Raw genomic sequence first — 18,892 nt, forward strand, 5'->3', positions numbered from 1 at the left:
GCCAGGTTGATTTTTTTCTTTTTTAATACATAGTATATAGGTTACAGGCTAAGTTGCTACAACAAAGAGGTCCCCAAATCCAGTGGCTCGTACACATTAGGAGTTCACTTCTTTCTCTTTTAACATTCCATAGTCGATGGTTGGTGCTGGACAGGCTGCTGCTGGTCTGTTCTTTCTATTTTGCTGTTCCACTGTCCCCCAGAGTCTTGCCCTTGTCCACATAGCTGAGGCTGTCTCACCAGCAACACATCTACATCCCACCCTTGAAGGGAGCAAGAGAAAGGGGAGGACAAGCAAGTTTAAGAGAGTGAAGCAGAAGCTGCTCACAGGGCTCAGAAGAATTTAGTCAGTGGTCGCACCTCGCTGCAAGGGAGCCTGGGAAATGTAGTCCCCGCCTAGGCAGCCCTGTTCCTTACCAAAACTCAGAGGTATTCTGCTGGTAAAAAGGATAAATGGGAGAATAGATACTGGGGGGCTTTAGAGTCGTCTCCAAATCAGGGACTCCCAAATGTCAGGATCCCCAGGTATTTCTTCTAGAGGTGGATCGTCCAACCTCTTCCCTGGCATGTCCAGGCTGCTGGCATTCACTGTCAAGTGTACAAACTAAGGTTCCTTACTCCTACCTCCTCTGTGCCTGATATCTGAGTCCAGCGGCCCTCTGGTTTACTTCTTCCAGAGGATAAACTTCTGCTTTTATGTGAGGGTGGAGGGGGAGGAGGCCTGGTTTCCTGTCCATTGGGAATGGGGGTGGGGAACTGGGGTACAATGGCTCCTTGGACACACTTTCTTCTCGGCCTCCCACCCCTTCCATCTCCTGTGGTCCTGGACGCCTTTATTTCTGAGCTTTTCAGGAGTTCTCTTTAAACATCTTTATTGGAGTATAATTGCTTTACAATGGTGTGTTAGTTTCTGCTGTATAACAGTGAATCAGCTATACATATACATATATCCCCATATCCCCTCCCTCTTGCGTCTCCCTCCTTCAGGGGTTCTTTGGATGCCTGAAAATGAGGGAACTTAAGTTTGACCTTCCTGTTCTCTTATCATTCCTCTGCCACTTTTCAGTCTTCAAAAATTCTAGTTCAAGGTTACATACATCTCCTAGCGTCATCAAAGGTGAAGTCTGAATTTCTGCTTCTTGTTCACTTTATTATTTCAGGGAATTGAAAAAGGAGAAGGAAATGAAAATGGCCTTCCTTTACTATCTTGAAACTGGAAATATTTTTTTCCTCTGTACATGATGTTATCACTGGAAATTTTATCTCAAGCCACAAATATCCATTTGCTTAAAATAAGAACAGTTTTATTTTTCCGTTCATCCTGTGGGTGTATACTCATGATCTCCACAAAGTAACCACTAATTGTATTTCATTTTAAAGTGATCTTTAAAAGGCTGATTTGCAATGATATCCAAGATGTGCAGTTGTGAAGTCATTCCCCACCCCTGCCCCCAAATACTTATTAAATCTATATTGAATTTCTTTGCTTCCTTTGTCAAATGACCTCTATAAGCATGCAAACCAGCAGCGACATAGGTAGTTCTGGGCTATTGTGTCTTTCCTAAACAATTCTTTGTGGTTCAAAATAAAGTAATTGCGAGAGTGTCTTATAATGTAAAATGGTTTTACAGACCTGGATATAAGGCAACAACTTTCTTTATCCTGAAAGATAATTTTTGGGAATAAAACTTTATATAAAAACTTTATAATCTGGCATGAAAGAACTGGACTTTTACTTTCCTATTTTTGCCTATGTTAGATTATGTACACGGTACACACTCTTCAGCTTCTTTCTCTGGCTAACTCGTACTCATCCTTCAAGACTCATTTCAGGTGTCAGCTTCTAGAAGAAGCCTTCCTTGACTGCCTCCCAGATCTCTTCCAAAGGTGCTGCCCCTCTGTTTCCATTATCACTCAGTGCTTCCCTAAATAGCATTTACTGTATTGTAATTCCTGGTTTGTCATTCTCCTCCACTAAACTGTGAGCTCCTGGAGGACAAGGTCCATGTCTTATTTATCTTCACATCCCCAGCGCCTATAAACCATGCCTGGAACACAGCAGTTGCTGGTTATATATTCGCTTATTGAATGAATAAGAGAAGTGCTGGTTTCCAGTTGGAAATAATAGTCTCTTGATAAAATTAGGGGAAGAGGAATCAGGAGGGATCATTCCCTTTGGTTACTTCCATTCACTCCTTCCCTCAGTGGCTCAACATAAACTGAGCCAAGCATAGAAACCGTCTTCAGTAAGACTCAACTGAACGAAATTTCAGGAATAGAAATTTACCTCGGAGAATTAAGCCAATGGATTGCTGATCAGATAAAAAGATGCATAAACGTGGGGCTTTGAGTATTTGTTTTAGTCAAGGCCCTGTGGTTGCAATGGACGGAAACCCATCCAGGTTAAAAAGGGGGCGGGACGGGGGGAGACTGGGACTTCCCTGGCAGTTCAGTGGTTAAGACTCCACGCTTCCACTGCAGTGGGCGTGGGTTTGATCCCTGGTCAGGGAATTAAGATCCCACACGCGGGATCCTGTGCAGCGTGGCCAAAAAATAAAAAATTTAAAAAGGGGGAATTAATGGACTCAGAAAACACAAAAGCCCTACAATGTGCAGCCATATTGGAGAGAAGAGCCATAGAGGGTAGGAGAATTTCGTGAGCACTGGGTATAGTCTGCCCTTTTCTATATGTCAACCACATACGTGGAAGAAAACGGCATCTGCTCTAGCATGGACTTTGACTCCTAGGCTGAACAGCTGAGTGCAAGGTTGGAGCTCCTCTACTGCTTTCATCCACTGCAGCTGCCATGATGTGACCCATCCATCAGGCAGACAGTGTGGCGGGACGTCTCCCAAGCCATGGGGGATGTGCCTACGGACTTAATCACAGCTGCGCTAATGCAACTCTTGGGGCGGGGAGTCGGGGGGCGGGGGGGTGGGGACGGGACATAAGTTTCTGAGATGTAGAGGAATGGGCTGGAGGAGCAGCAAATACAACCTACGAAACTTCTTTTTAATGATCAGCCATGCAGCGGGCTAAATGCAAGAGCAACTCTGTGGCTGAGCCCAGCCACCCAGCCCCCCCGCTTAAAGTCATGGTTGGTCTCCCAGGACCAAGCAAGCAAGGAAAGAGGCAAACAGAGCAAAACGTGAACCACATACACTCAGCAAGACGGTGTTGATGATATTTGTGTAGTTTACCTATCCCTCCAGGGACTGTCTCTTGGGGGTGCCCCACTCCCCTACCCCAGTCTGTGTTAGGTGCTCCCTCCCTAGCCACCAGGTGCTTTGTCAGATCTTTGGCATATCTCTCTCAGGATATTTATCGTCTGCATCCTTGTCAATCTTCCCCACTTCTTGAGGTTGGGAATGATAGCATATACCTTTTGGTATGAAGAAGGGTATACTTTTAATAAATGAATATTATGCCATATAGCTCTGTATTTCTTGTAGCCTAGTATAGACCTGGGTCATGTTAGATGAACGAACAGTAAAAAAAAAAAAAAAAAAAAAAAAAAATCAAGAATGAAATGAAAACATCTGGAATGTAATTGCTTTTTAAAAAGTTCTATAGGTTTAATAGTTTCTCATGACTTTCATCTGATTTCACACATTAATACCAGCAGAGCAGATGTCCATCTGTGCTTTAAAAAGTGTTCGTCTTCCAGAAGTCTGTAAGTTTTGAGGTAATTATAAGACAAAACTTTATTATGGTCTGGTGTTCTTAACACAGAGGAGACTGGGGCAGGGAGCGGGGGTGGGGTCCATGACATCCTCAAGCAGAGGGCTAATCAACTCTGATGGTGGCTGATTTTGTTTTCACAATGGTTGATTTAACCTGACAATAACCATCCTATTTCTAGATTCAGACACTTCTTTTCTGGGTGCAAAGGTGACCTGAATTTGCTCCAGGTTCAGTTCTGCTTAAATGCATTTAGATGGCATGTAGGCCATTGCTCATTTCAGCTGAACTTGGGGGAAAGGGAAGTTCTGATGGTTCTCTTTATTATTCTTTGATGTCGATGTTTTACATTAAAGGTCAATTTCCACATCTGTTAATTGAACATGATGACATCCTTCTCCCAAGGCTACGGTGAGGGATAAATGAGACGACATCAGTTCACCACAGTGCCTGGGACATGGCAGGTGTTTGGTATATATTTGCGGATCTGAATCAGTTTAATTAAATAAGGATTCTAGTCCAAAGATGCTTTTATTTATTTTTTTCCTCATGGAAGGCAACTTTCTTACAAAGAATTTCTTTCTTAGGGCACTGCTGCAGAGGAAAGAGAATGTTTTGATAAAACAGTGGGGAAAAAGTCTGAAAAACAGAGGATCTGGAAGTTGTTCCCATTTCCCTCTAAGCTGCTCCACGCCACTCAATTCTCTTCTGTTGAGAAACCCTAGGCCTTCATTGTGCTATTTCTCCTCTGCTTCAGGAAGTGAGGAAAAGCTAAAGAGGAGTCAGAGAGTGTGTCAGAAGGCGTCTTTCCCTCCCTTGCCTGCTGGAGCATCAAATCAGAAAACCACAGTTCACTCCGGACAGCCTTGGTGCCATAGGGCCACACTTAAGTCGCTCTGACATGTTAGGGACAGATTTAGAAGAGAACACCATCAATAAGGGCAAAGCACTTCAGGGCCCTGGGATACAGAATGAATCAGACAGTACTGAAGTGTGAAGCAGAACGGCAGTAACCCCTACCTTAAAGTATTTGTCACATGTTTGCCTATCCACCTTCAGCACCCTTGTCCAAGACACTCTCATTTTTGCTTACCGACCCCAGCCCTTTCATAGTAGCCAAAGGATCTTTTAACAAGTAGGTCAGATAAGGGCCAGAAACTTTATTGTTGGCTCACCTGCTCTGGCCTTGCCTGCCTCTCCAGCTTCATCTTTGCTCACTCCCCTTGGGGAACATGGATATCCTTTCAGTTCCCTCTTTCTTTGGGTCTTTGCCTCCTCAGGGTAAACCCTTCCCCTAACTCTTGTCACCTCGGTATCTCCTACTCTTCTTTCAGGTTTCAGCTGAACTGTCACTCCCGCAACAGCATTTCAATAGACCCCCTACTTGGTGCTTCATGCACCCTGCACTTTTCCTTCAGACATTCATGGCAACTTACAACTTGATACTTGTTTTTGTGACTCTTTGTTTCTTGTCCATTGCTACTGGCAGAGGAAAAGCTCCTGAGGGCAGAGAGTCGGTTTTACAAACCACTGTGTATCCAGGACCCAACACAGTGCTTGACTCATTGTTGAGTAAGTGGAAGCAAAAAGGCGTCTGTTAACCACATATTCTTTCGTTGGGGATGTACTCTGGAGTAGTACTGAAACCTTTTCTAAGAGATATTATATAGTTAGGATCCTCTTTATAGGGACAGGGCTCCTTTTCACAAAATTTCTACCAAGACATTATCTACAACCCATCACAGTTCCATATAGTGGCTTATTTTCCATCACAGCCACACCCATCCAGTGTTTAGTATCAGTTCGAAGTGCTGAATTACCTGACATAAGCTTTACATTGAGTTCATGGAACTCTGACCTTGGGGCTCTTTATGACTCAGTTTCTCTGTCAGTAAAAGGAGGGGGTTTGAAGAAACTGCCCTCTGGGACTTGAATTTAAAATTAAACTTATAATAAGATATTATGACTATCTTATTATTTCTGGAAAATGTGAGAACAGGCAGCTCACAAGATAAGTAAAAATGGCCAACAGTAACCAAAAAAGTAAATTAAAAAAATGAGGCATCATCTCTGCTGATCAGATTGGCAAAGATGAAAAATAATAACACCCTTGTTTAGCATTTCCTTTTTCAAAAAAATAATTTTCATCACTGTACAATATTTGAAGTGGCTCTTTGGCACTGTATATAAAAAGTCTCAAAAACATATGTAGCATACTGAGCCTGCGCGTCTGGAGCCTGTGCTCCGCAACAAGAGAGGCCGCGATGGTGAGAGGCCCACGCACCGCGATGAAGAGTGGTCCCCACTTGCCGCAACTAGAGAAAGCCCTCGCACAGAAACGAAGACTCAACACAGTCATAAATAAATAAATAAATAAATAAATAAATAAAAGAACGTGAATTTCTAAAAAAAAAAAAAAAAAAAATCTTAAAAAAAAAAAACAAAAAAACATATGTAGCAGATTATATTTTCCAAAGATGGCCACACCAATATAGCCCATCATCCCATTTTGCTCTTCTGACAACGTGGTGCTGATGCCCCTCTGTTGAAAGGTGCGAGTCTATGTGCCCTCCGCAATCTGCATGGGCCTGTACAACGGAAATGATGCTGCAGGATTCCAAGGCCAAGTTAGAAAAGGCCACACTGCTTCTGCCGGTGCTCTACTGGGACACAAGCCTTTGGAGCCCAAAGCTGCCATGTGAGAAGCCTAGCTACCCTAAAGCTGACATGCTAAAGAGACCACATACAGATGGAGAAAAATGCCCGGGGAGTCCCAGCTGTTCCAGCCCCCAGCTATTGAACTCTTCCCTGCCTAGTACCACGCAGGTGAGTGAAAGCCTTCAGAAGATTCCAGCCTCCCTGGCCAAAGTCAGATGGAACAGAAATAGGCCATCCTAACTGAGCCCTGTCCAGACTGCAGATTCATGAGTAAAATAAATACTGTTTGAAGTACTAAGTTTTGGGTAGTTTGTTATATAGCACTAGATAACTAAAACATTATATATACTGCTGGGTTAAAAGATATCTATATTCACGTATATATACACACACACACACAAATATAGAGTTCTGCAGTAGTCTGTTATATATTACTAGATAACTAGAACATTATATATTATATATATGTTAATATATCATAATATATAATATATATAATATATATTGCTGCATTTAAAGATCTCGATATAATTTATACATCTGTATTTATGCATCAGTCTATCTATATACATACAGGTGTATAAGATATAGGTATCTTTTAACCTAGCAATTTCAGTTCTAGGAATTTATGCTAAGAAAATACTTGGAAAATATACAAAAATAGCTCCATAGCATTATTTAGAAAACTAAATATTTTGAAGCCATCTAAAATGTTCAGCAATAGGCAAGTGATTAAATATATTACTTTATACTCATATGATCAATTACTAAGCAGTCACCAAAAAAGTGATGATGTGAAGCTGCATTTGCTGACAAGACAGTGAGTCATGAATCAAAAATTATAATTAATCAAATTCTTTGTGCCTAAGGTCCATTTTTCTTACCAGTTTTTATGATAGGACCTTATGTGCAAATAAATGGACCTTAGGTGTAAAAAACTAGATTAATCATATTTATCAGTGGCTCATGCGTGGCTCTTTTTAAGTCATTTATTCATACAAAGATATTAAAGCATATTTCCCTGCACCCTCACCAGCAACTAACTACCTCTCTCTCTCTCTCTCTAATGGGTAGAAAACAGTCTCAGTGCTATGCACTTTTTTATATATCTAAGATATAAACCACTTGTCATATGTTGCAAATATTTTTCCTGTTTGCTTTTAAACTGTTTTCATGGCGTATTTTGTAGCACAAACGTTATAATATGGTCAGATTTTATATGGTCAAATCTATCAATCTTTTCCTTTATAGTTGCTTAGACCTTTGTTTTAAAAGCTAAATACACTGTTAATGATTAGCATTAGTGGGTACGGGAATGGTTGAATAGATTCATCTGGACAGGATTTTCCTTTCTACACTGAGCACCTGAAGTATGACCTTCAGTTAATACTTTGCTGCCACTGTTCAGGGAGACTGTATACTTGTGTGATTATGAGTTCTAGACAAGTGGTTTGTCTGATACCTTTGTTCAAAAGAGAGCAATTCCATTCCTCAGTGAACTTAGCTTTACTGACAGGAATGTGAGTTGGTATTTAATGAGTCTATAGCACTACAAAGCACGCTAATCTATTTCTTGTTCCTCCAAGGGAATAAAAATAACCTTCAAAATAAACTTTCCATAGACATCTCATAAAATGCAAGTTTCTAAGTTCTATAATTTTTCACTGTTCCTAAACAGAATCCTTTAGTGGTTTATGCAAATCCAGGCAGCTCCAGCTTAGATGTCTTATCTGCTTTTGATGAAAGCCTTGACTTGACAAATACCCTAAGATTTATTGCTTTATGGCATCTGGTCAGATATGAGTTAGTAAGAGATTTTATAATTCTTCCTCCAATCCCACTGTATCTTTTCAAACACATAATCTTGCGTTTTTATCTATCAAATGAAAATAGGGTGAGGCACTTTAATTATTTTAAAATCCACAGTATGGGCTTCCCTGGTGGCGCAGTGGTTGGGAATCTGCCTGACAATGCAGGGGACACGGGATCGTGCCCCGGTCCGGGAAGATCCCACATGCCGCGGAGCAACTAAGCCCGTGAGCCACAACTACTGAGCCTGCGCGACTGGAGCCTGTGCTCCGCAGCGGGAAAGGCCGCGACAGTGAGAGGCCCGCGCACCGCGATGAAGAGTGGCCCCCGCTCTCCACAACTGGAGAAAGCCCTTGCACAGAAACGAAGACCCAACACAACCAAAAATAAATAAATAAATAAATAAAATAAAATCCACAGTATGAAGACACCTTAAAAGTCAATTTTATCCTAAGTCTACAAATGTCAACGAATTGTTGAAAACATGATCTAAAACACAATAGGACGCTACCCTTGAATAAGATCAGAGGGTGGAGAGAGGGCAGTATGTGCTTAATTCCCTATTAATGCTTGGGAAAAATCATAAAGCTCCCTTGGCTTTAACAGTACTGCCATGGTAATTTCTAAGTCTGTATTTTCAGCCTTAATCTTCCACCTAAGTTTGAACTGTCTACCAAAACTTTTCCACTTGTCGTGTTATATACAATGATGTCATGCAAAACCAAATCAGTCAACATCCCTACCATTTCCCAGCTTCTGTCAATGGCACCACTAGTGCTTGAAATGTTGTAGTCACCTTTGCCCCTGCCTTTCCTTCACCCTATCAAACCTGTTGACTTTTTAACCATTTACTCATTCAATAAACATTTATTGCACACCTATTCTTTTTTATTGTAGTAAAATATACATAACATAAAATTTACCATTTTAACCATTTCTAAGTATACAGTTCAGTGGCATTAAGCACATTTACACTGTTGTGCAACCATCACCACCAACCATCTTCAGAACTGTTTCATCATCCCAAACTGAAACTCTGTACCCATTAAATAACTCTCTATTCCCCTACCCCTAGGCCCTGGCAACCACCATTCTTTCTGTCTTCATGAGTTTGAACACTCTAGGTATGTCATGTAAGTGGAACCATACAGTATTTGTCCTTTTGTGAGTGGCTTCTTTCACTTAACATTATGTTTTCAAGGTTCATTCACATTGTAGCATGTGTCAGCACTTCCTTCCTTGTAAAGACTAAATAATATACTACTGTATGTATATCCCACATTTTGTTTATCCATTCATCTTTCAATAGTGAGAAGCCTTCATTTTTTGCATGTATTTTCCCAACATCGAAGACTGTCCTTTTTCCATTGAATGGACTCGGCACCACGGTTAAAAATCCTTTGACCATATATGCGAGGGTTTACATCCGGGCTCTCCATCCTATTTTTTTTTTTTTTTTTTGGCCATGCCACATGGCCTGCGGGATCTACTTCCCTGACCAGGGATTGAACCTGTGTCCCCTGCAGTGGAAGCACGGATGCTTAACCACTGGACCACCAGGGAAATCCCTCTATCCTATTCTATTGCTCTATGTGTCTGTCTTTATGCCAGGACCACACCGCTTTGATTATTGTAACTTTGCAGTAAGTTTGGAAATCAGAAAGTATGAGACCTCCAATTTTGTTCTTTTTCAAGATTGTTTTGGCTATTCAGAGTAGTCTCTTGAGATCCCACAGAGCCTGTAGGATGGGTTTTTCTATTTCTTCAAAAAAAGTCATTGGGGTTGCACATCTACCACACGTAGGGCAGTGTTACTTGTATTTATTCCTTTCTTTCCACTTTCATCAGTCACCTTATGAATATGCTACAATTGCCTCCTTGTTGGTATTCCTCTCGCAAACTCTCCACACTATAATACATTCTACAGGCTGCTACAGATAAATAGCCCTAAAACATCACATTTTTATATTACTCATTGGATTAAAGACCTATAGTGCTTCCTAGTGCCCGTTCATACACCTCTGCTTGGCATTTAAGACCCTGCATCATTTGTTCTTGATCTGCTTATAATCTTTATTTTCTACCACTTCCTGGCACCAAACCTTCACTCTCATCATTCTGTTTTCCTTTCCCCATGCTCTCCTATCATCTGAAATAACCTCACTCCCCAACTCCCCCATTCCACGTTTTTATATAACCTCACCCATCCTATACGGCCCATTTCTAGCCCTGTAACCTTTATTAAACCTCTAGTGACAATACTGTCTCACCATGATCACGTCTTTTCTAAGCTTTTTGTCCTATAATTTTCCCTTTTTACAAAAACAATACTTTATTTGTAGCAAACTGAGTTTAAAATTGGTAGAATCACCACACAAAAACTTGTATACAAATGTTCACAGTAGCATTATGGATAATAGTTTAAAAGTAGAAACAATCCAAATGTCCAACAATTGATGAATGAATAAACAAAATGTGACAGACTTCCATATAATGCAATATTATTTAGCCATAAAAAGGATTAAGTACTTATTCATGCTACAATATAGATGAATCTTGAAAACATTATGTTACATGAAAGATGCCAGTAACAAAAGGCCACATATTGTATAATCACAATTATATGACATTCTAGAAAAGACAAAAAGTAGAGGGACAGAAAACAGATCAGTGATTGCCAGGGGCTGTCGGAGGGGAGGAAATGGGGAGTGACCGCTAACGGGTATCGGTTTGTTCTTTGGGAGATGAAGATGTTCTAAAATTGATAGTGGAGATCACTGCATGACATTTTGAATGTGCTAAGAAACACTGAATTGTATAGTTTAAAAGAGTGAACTTTATAGTATGTGAATTATATCTCAATAAAACATAAAAATTATGGAATCTACAAATAAGTTACCGGAACTAGTGAATGAGCAGCAAGATTGCAGCATACAAGATCAATATATAAAAAATTGACTGAATTTCTATGTGACAACAATAAGCAATTAGAAATTAAAATTATGAAAACAATACCATTTGTAAAATATAACATACTTAGAATAAATCTGACAAAAGATGTGAAAGACCTGTACATGGAAAAAATACAAAACACTGATAAAAGAAATTAAAGATGACCTACATAATTGGTGAGATGTACCATAGCCACGAATTGGAAGACTCAGTATTATTGTCAATTCCTCCCCAGATTGACCCACAAATTCAACATGATCCCAATCAAATTCTCTTTGGGTTTTTTTTGTTGAAACTGACTGATTCTAAAATTCATATGGAATGGCAAAGGATCTAGAAGATGAATAAAATGGGAGAAATAACACTGCCTGATTTCAAGTCATAAGGATGCAGTTATCAAGACTGTGGTACTGGCAAAAACAAAGAAATAAAAGATAAACAAAAAAATAAATAGAACAGAGTCCAACCCTCGTATACATTGTCAACTGATTTTTGACAAAGGTATAAAGGCAATTTAGTGAAGAAATGTTAGTCTTTTCAACAAATGATGCTAGAAACTTGGATATTCATATGTGAAAAAAGAACTCTGACTCACTCTCACACCATATACAAAAATGAACCAAAAATGTAATATAGACCTAACTATACAACCTAAAACTATAAAACTTCTACAGGAAAACAGAGGAGAAAACCTTTGAGAACTTGGATTAAGCAAAGATGTCTTAGACTTGACATCAAAAGCATGATCTATAACAAACTCATAAACTGGACTTCATCAAAACTAAAAACTGTTCTTGAAAAGACACGGTTAAGAGAATAAAATGATAAGCCATAGACTGGGAGCAAATATGTACACATCATATATCTGATAAAGAACTTGAGTCCAAACTATATAAAAAATTCTTGCAACTAAATAATAAGAAAACCAGTTACCCAAAGAAAAAAATGGGGAAACACTTGAACGGACATTTCACCAAAATAGATATAAAATGGTAACTAAGCACACGAAAAGTTCAACAAAATTAGTTACTAGAGAAATGCATATTTTAAGCCACAGTGAGATACCACTACACACCTATTACATTAGCTAAAATTAAAAGGACTGAACATACCAATTGTTGGCAAGGATGTGGGGGAACTGTAACTCATACACTGCTAGTGGGAATACAACTCTGGAAAACACTTCGGCAGTTTCTTTAAAAGTTAAGCATACATCTACCAAACGATCATCCATTTCACTCCTGGGAATTTCCCCAAGAGAAATGAAAACATACCCAAGAGAAAAGAAAGACTTATACTAGAATATTCATTCATAGCAGTCCCAAATGGGAAACAACCTAAATGTCTATCAACAGACGAATGGATAAACAAACTGTGACAAATCCATACAATGGAATACTACTTGGCAATGAAAAGGAATGAACCATTTATACATGCTATAACATAGATGAATCTGAGTTGCTCAAAATAATTATCCTGAGTTAAGAAGCTAGACAAAAAGGAGAACAAACATACTGTATGATTCCATTGCATAAAATTCTAAAAAATGTAAACTAATATAATGTGACAGAAAGCAGATTAGTGGTTGCCTCGGGGTGGGGGGGGTGGGGGAACAGGAATGGGAATGGATGAAGGGGGCAGGAAGGGGGAGGGTTACATATATCTCTGCTGTTGGAGATGGGTTGTTTTTTTCCACATTTTTCTCCATGTTTATAAATGTATCATAACTGCCATAAATAGCATTATTCACCTTTAGTACTCCTTTATGATGCATAGTATATATTCAATAAATGTTTATTAGTGAATTAATCATTGGGTGATCAATTGTATAGCTGCTTGAATGTAAAGTCTGAAAACTAAATTGCTGGGTCAAAGAATAGCCAGATTTTAATACTTTTTGTACAATGGCAAATTTTATTCCAGAATGATGCCAATGGTTAAGCGGGTTTGTATTTATCTATTCCATACCATAATTTACCCATACAAACAAGCTGCTGATTTGTAGATGAAAATGTTCACTCTCCTTTTGATATACAATTACTTATCTATTAATGAGTTTGAATTTTTTATCGTTTATTTGCTTATTAGCCATTTTCACTCCTTCTTCTAGCTTTTTTTGCACCAAATTTGTATAGCACACAATTAGCACTATATTATATATTTTTATTTGTATTGAATAATTTGGCACTTTATCATCTTACCATACAATGTGGTTATTTATGTTGCTGTTGTCCTTTGTGTATCTTAATGCAGAGGCGTGACAGGGTTGCTTATGAGATGCCATTGTCGGTCTTATAATCCCAGCATGCAATATTATTATTCACTAAGTGTTTTTCCCATGCTGTATACAGAATATAATTTTCTTTTTTCCTTTTTCCTATATATTTTTATTCAGATTTTAAATTAACTGATATAGGGACCATACTAATTATACATTACCAATATAAAGGCAGATTATGTAATCCCGTTATATGTAATTAGTGGATGATCTGACTCAAAACATAAAAGATTATCAAAGGACAGGATGGAGTGTTGGTCTGATATGATTCCAACTGTGGTTCCTGCAGCACTATTTTTAAGTGATTTAGAGCACAACACTTTATCATCAGTTTTCTCCCGTATAAAACGTGTGCAAAATCAGGATGAGGGCATCAACTTTGCAAAACATCATAAATAAAACAGTAGAATGACTACCAAGAGCCCAGGACGGTGCCCCTATTCACAGATCTTCCTCGTGTGGACTATTCATTCTATCCTCTCAACAAGTGCTTGAGTCCCATCAGCTGCTGAGGATATAATAGTGATCAAGCTAGACAATGTTCCTGACTCCCAAAAACTTAAAATCTGCTGTGGAGAAAAGAAAAATAGACAATTATAATATAGTGTGATAAGTGCTATAACAGGGAACTATAGTGACATCAGAGTACATCCAAGGGGTACCTTAATCAATAGATGCATAAGAGATTCCATTCTACCTTTTAAAGTGAAATATGATTAAATCCTTAAAGTACTTAACAGTGATTTACTATTATATTGGATGACCTATAATTTAGAAAACTACAGGTCTTTCAAAATTTTATATATAATATACATATGGAAAGCTCATATGTCTTAAGCATACAGCTTGATTAGCTTTTGCAAACTGTTACAATCATGTAACCAGCCCCTAAATCAAGAAATCAAACAGTGCCAGCATCCAGAAGTCCTCCCCATGCTCCCTAAACTGGCTTCTAACAGCACAGAATGGTTCTTCCCAGAACTTTTAAATGGAATCATGTGGCACGCACTCTTTTGTGTCTGGCTTTGTGTCTAGTTGTGGATTGTGCATTATCATTGCTGTTTTGTATTCCTTGTGTGAATCCACAGATCTACCTCAACATATGTTGATAGGCTGCTGGGTAATTTCTACTGGGTTGGCCAAAAAGTTCATTCAGTTTTAAGTAAGAATAAAAGACACATTTTTCATTTTCATGAAGAACTTTATTGAACAACGTATTCACTAACTAAACGAACTTTTTGGCCAACCCAATAGTTTAGGGCTATTATTAGTATTGCTCCTACAACATTCCAAAACTTGTCTTTTGGTGAATATAAGTATGCATTTCTATTGGATATTCACTTAGGAGTGGAGCTGCCGGATCCTACAGTGTGCATATATTCAGCTTTAGAAAACAGGCAACAGGAGCTTTTAATATCACAGAACAGGCAGAAATATAACTTTTACATTTGCTTGGGATTAACAAATAACTTGATTAGTTACTATTTTCTGAGCACCTCCTGTTGGCCAGGCATTGTGCTACGTGTTTGTTATGTACTGGCTTTTGCCTTGCAGCCCTTAGGAAAACATCTCTACTCTAAGATTAAATAAAAAGCCAGGATATAAAACTGTGTGTGTATATATACTCAAAACTATGTTAAAATATCATGGTATACAGGAAAACAACCTGGAAGGAAAATAAATCAGCAATGTAAGAATGATTGTCTTTATTAAGTAGATGATCTATTAGCAATATTTTTCTACTCTTCTGTATTTTCTAGGACTACCAGCCATATAAAATTTCACATACGTTTTGATCTGAATCCATAGAATACCCGACTGAAGATAGTATGGCGTTCAGAAGCTACGATATTCTCTAATCTGCAAGGAACCTAGTGAAAGTTGAATGACTGATGGAGAATCTATGTCACACACTTAGCATGTGCTACATTTACATTAACATATGTAAATATGTTCTTATATTTTGTTGCAAAGTCGTAGGCTCACAAAAAATCAGAATTGGAAGAGATGCTTTCAAATACTTTTAGCTCTGCAAGCCTTCATTTGAAAATTTACATGGAAATCTAATGTATAAAAGTGAGAGACTTGGAGCACTTGGAAGAAGTCTTGGGAGCCAGAGCCCACCCTGCTTAGCACTCTAACGTAGATGGTCTTAGGCGTCAAGAATCTTTGAGAGAGACTGTTTGAAACCATTGATCCAATTCAATCCATTCATTTTCTAGAAAAAGCTGAAACAAGGCCATAAAGCAAGATAGCTACAGATCTTCTGACTTGGAGTCTAATCTTTTCCAACACACCATTGTGCTTCAAGTGGACTCTACACTCTCCAAATTGCAGGAGCAATGCCTACACCTCCATGTCTCCGATCCAGGCCAGCACAGACAGGCAGCAGTGCTTAGAACATCTTTTTTAATCAAACAATTGATATATACCTGCTATTCAACTAGAAAAGGCCTGATCACCACCCAAGGTGAATTATATACAGAAAAAGCCTACGCATACTTTCTATAAAGGAACTAAGGATCCTTTCAGTCTCCATACCTAATGTGCTCAGTGGCACCAAGAACATTTCCCAATACCAATAAGAGGAAGATTAAGAAGTTAAACAATAAAGCAGCTGCGGTTATGAAATGGACTTAAAATCAACAGCAGGAAGAAGACCTATATTGAAGAAACTCCTTCCAGCCCAGAGCAATTAATGTGGTGAACAGATGGGAAGGGAAGTGGACTATTTTCAAGCTTTAAAGATAAAAGACACAAAGAAATAATAAGCAGTAAGCCCCACAGTGCAGGGGCAAACACGAAGGCATCTCTCTCTTTTTTTTCAAAAGATATTTTTGTTGCTATAAAAATATTACTATACCTGCTCCAAGTTCTATCCTGTTGTTTTTCCATCAATAAAGGAACTGAGTACTGGAGAGACGGAATAACACAACTAGAGAGAAAGTGCAGAGCAGAGACATCAATGGAAGCAATGGGGATGAAAATGAGCTTCCGAATTCTGGGTATGTGCCTTCCCCTAACTGAGTTTATGAAAGGTCAAGCTTCCCTTTATTTAGAAGATAGCATACAGTACTTTTAGAATTGAAGCTTATAATGATGATCATGAGGTGGCATTTGTATCGGCAAAGAAGTATCAGGGTATATGTTCAATGAAGTCTTACCGTGGATTCTTAAAATTGTGTTTGTATTACTTCTCCATTGGTAATCCATACACAGCACAGTATAGGTTCTCTTCAGTGATTCATGTGCTACTGAAACAAGCTTGTCTCCTATGTCTCGTTCATTACAAATCCCGTCGCTCATACCTACAAGTGCACTCTTCCTGGATCACCACTGTCATAATATTATCGCAGTGTCTGGCATTTGTAGAGAATGTTACGACGTTCAAAACACTTCTCCCATTTATTTTTTCATTTCACCCTCATGACATCTCTGTGTACTTGCCATTTGACAGATAAGGAAACAGGCTCAAGGACTGTAAGTAATGACTTCAAGGTCTCAGAGTTAATAAGTGGCAGCACTGAAATAGGAACCTTGAACTTCTGGTTTTTAGTCCATCATTCTTTAATAACAACTAACTTTCCACTAAACTACATTAAACACCATCAAATGTTCCCTACTGTCCTCTTGATAAACTCCTCAGCCTCAGCGTGGCTTTCTAGTTCCTCCCCACCCGGTGCCTTGCCCTGGCGAACCTTCTCTTCCACTTGCCTCCAATACACTCTAGCTGCTTGCTCGTAACAATACCCTCCCTGGAATGTCCTCCCTTCTTCATTTCACCAAACTCTACATGGCTTTCAAGACCCAGCACAAGTGTCTGGTAGAGATAATCTTCCACCAAAAGCAATTCACGTCTGAAATGCATATTTTAGCATTTCATTATATTCAATATAATTAGTAGTAAACCACAGTTATTAAATTATTTGTTACACCATATTAGTTAAATTATTTTATATTTAATTGTTTAACATGTCGAAGTCTTATTTCTGCTAAAGACCAAATCCTTTGGCAGTAAAGGAAGGTATCACATGCTTTGATTCATGGACATGTACCAGTGTCTAGCACAGGGTAGACACTCAATAACAAAAGTTGATTATTTTGGTTTTGTTTCAACAAAGTGCCTAGTGTTGTGTAAGGACATAGTCACTGCAATGACTGGGGTTAGGAGGATAAGCTAGAATTTCAGTCTTAGAGGAACTGAAGTACCAGGAAGCCTCCAAGGTAGAGATCCAAGCCCTGAAACTAAGTACACAGTGAAAGCAGAACAAGTAGCAAGGCTGGCTTGATGCTCCTTATACATTTTCTGCTTAAGAAAGAAAATTAGCTTCAATACTGGGCCAGGACTGAACTATGGGTGGAGGTTAAGTAGCTCCTAAGAGACACAGAAGGAGAGGAAGACAGAAAAAGGGAAAGAGAGAAGGTGACAAGGTAGACCAGTGGTGGGCTGCATGCCATAAAATAGTTACCTTCTGTCGGACAGTTTGTATGATATATAACGCACCTGCTGCTGATCATGGGAAGTAGCACTCACTTCAAGAATCCATGTAATTCTCTAAACAGACTTGTGGTTACCAAGGAGGAGGGGGAGAGGGAAAGGGATGGCCTGGGAGTTTGGGGTTGGTAGATGCAAACTATTAACATTTAGAATGGGTAAACAACAAAATCCTAATGTACAGCACAGGGAACTATATTCAACATCCTGTGATAAACCATAATGGAAAAGAATATAAAAAAAGAATGCCTGTATGTGTATAATTGAGTCACTCTGCTGTACAGCAGAGACTGGAACAACACTGTAAATCAACCATATTTCAATTAAAAAAAAATCCAGGTAATTCTCTAAAACAAGGTCCAGCCCACACTTGTTTTTGTAAATAAAATTTTATTGGAACATAGACACACCTGTTTGTTTAAGCACCGTCTATGGCTACTTTTACACTAGGGAGGATTGAACTGAGGAGGTGCAGCAGAGCTTAAAATATTTGCCATCCGGCCCTGTACAGAAGCTTGCCGACCTCTGCTGTAAAATCTGGTTCTTCTTTTTATAAGGAGATCACATAGCAATTTTTGACAAGGGAGATCCAGAAGCTGTCAGTAGATTCCGAAAGGCCAGAAAGTTTCCTTCCTTATGATCCATTGCTCTGGTCTATGACCCCATCACTCGACCACTCTGTCTTACTTTATCTATTTGTGAAGCTGAGGTTATTCTTCCCACTCTTGGGTCTTGGATCTGAAGTTTTCTAGCACGTGTGCACTGTGTCTAACTATGATTACTCCCTAATGCTCATGTTCATATGAAACGTTAGGGTAGACAAAGACTGAGTTGTTCATGCAATAGTCAGTAGAAGGAGTCAGAGCAACAACTTGCTTTATCTGACCGTAAGGAAGTAGCATATTTTTTGAGTTAACAGAAGTATACCCTCATTATGTTTACCACTTTTAATGCAATCTTAAAGTCTTAGCAACAGCCTATAGAAAACATAATTTAACCTCTTTTTGCTGACTCAGACT

General features: G+C 38.9%; 1 protein-coding gene across 2 annotated transcripts in view; it reads right to left on the reverse strand.

Moving 5' to 3' along the window:
* CRACD (capping protein inhibiting regulator of actin dynamics) overlaps positions 1-18,892 on the reverse strand; it is a 277,302-nt gene that overhangs the window by 81,583 nt on the left and 176,827 nt on the right. The window lies entirely within an intron of this gene.

Source organism: Eschrichtius robustus, chromosome 4, assembly GCF_028021215.1.
Source record: "Eschrichtius robustus isolate mEscRob2 chromosome 4, mEscRob2.pri, whole genome shotgun sequence".
In the NCBI taxonomy this organism is placed as follows: Eukaryota; Metazoa; Chordata; class Mammalia; order Artiodactyla; family Eschrichtiidae; genus Eschrichtius; species Eschrichtius robustus.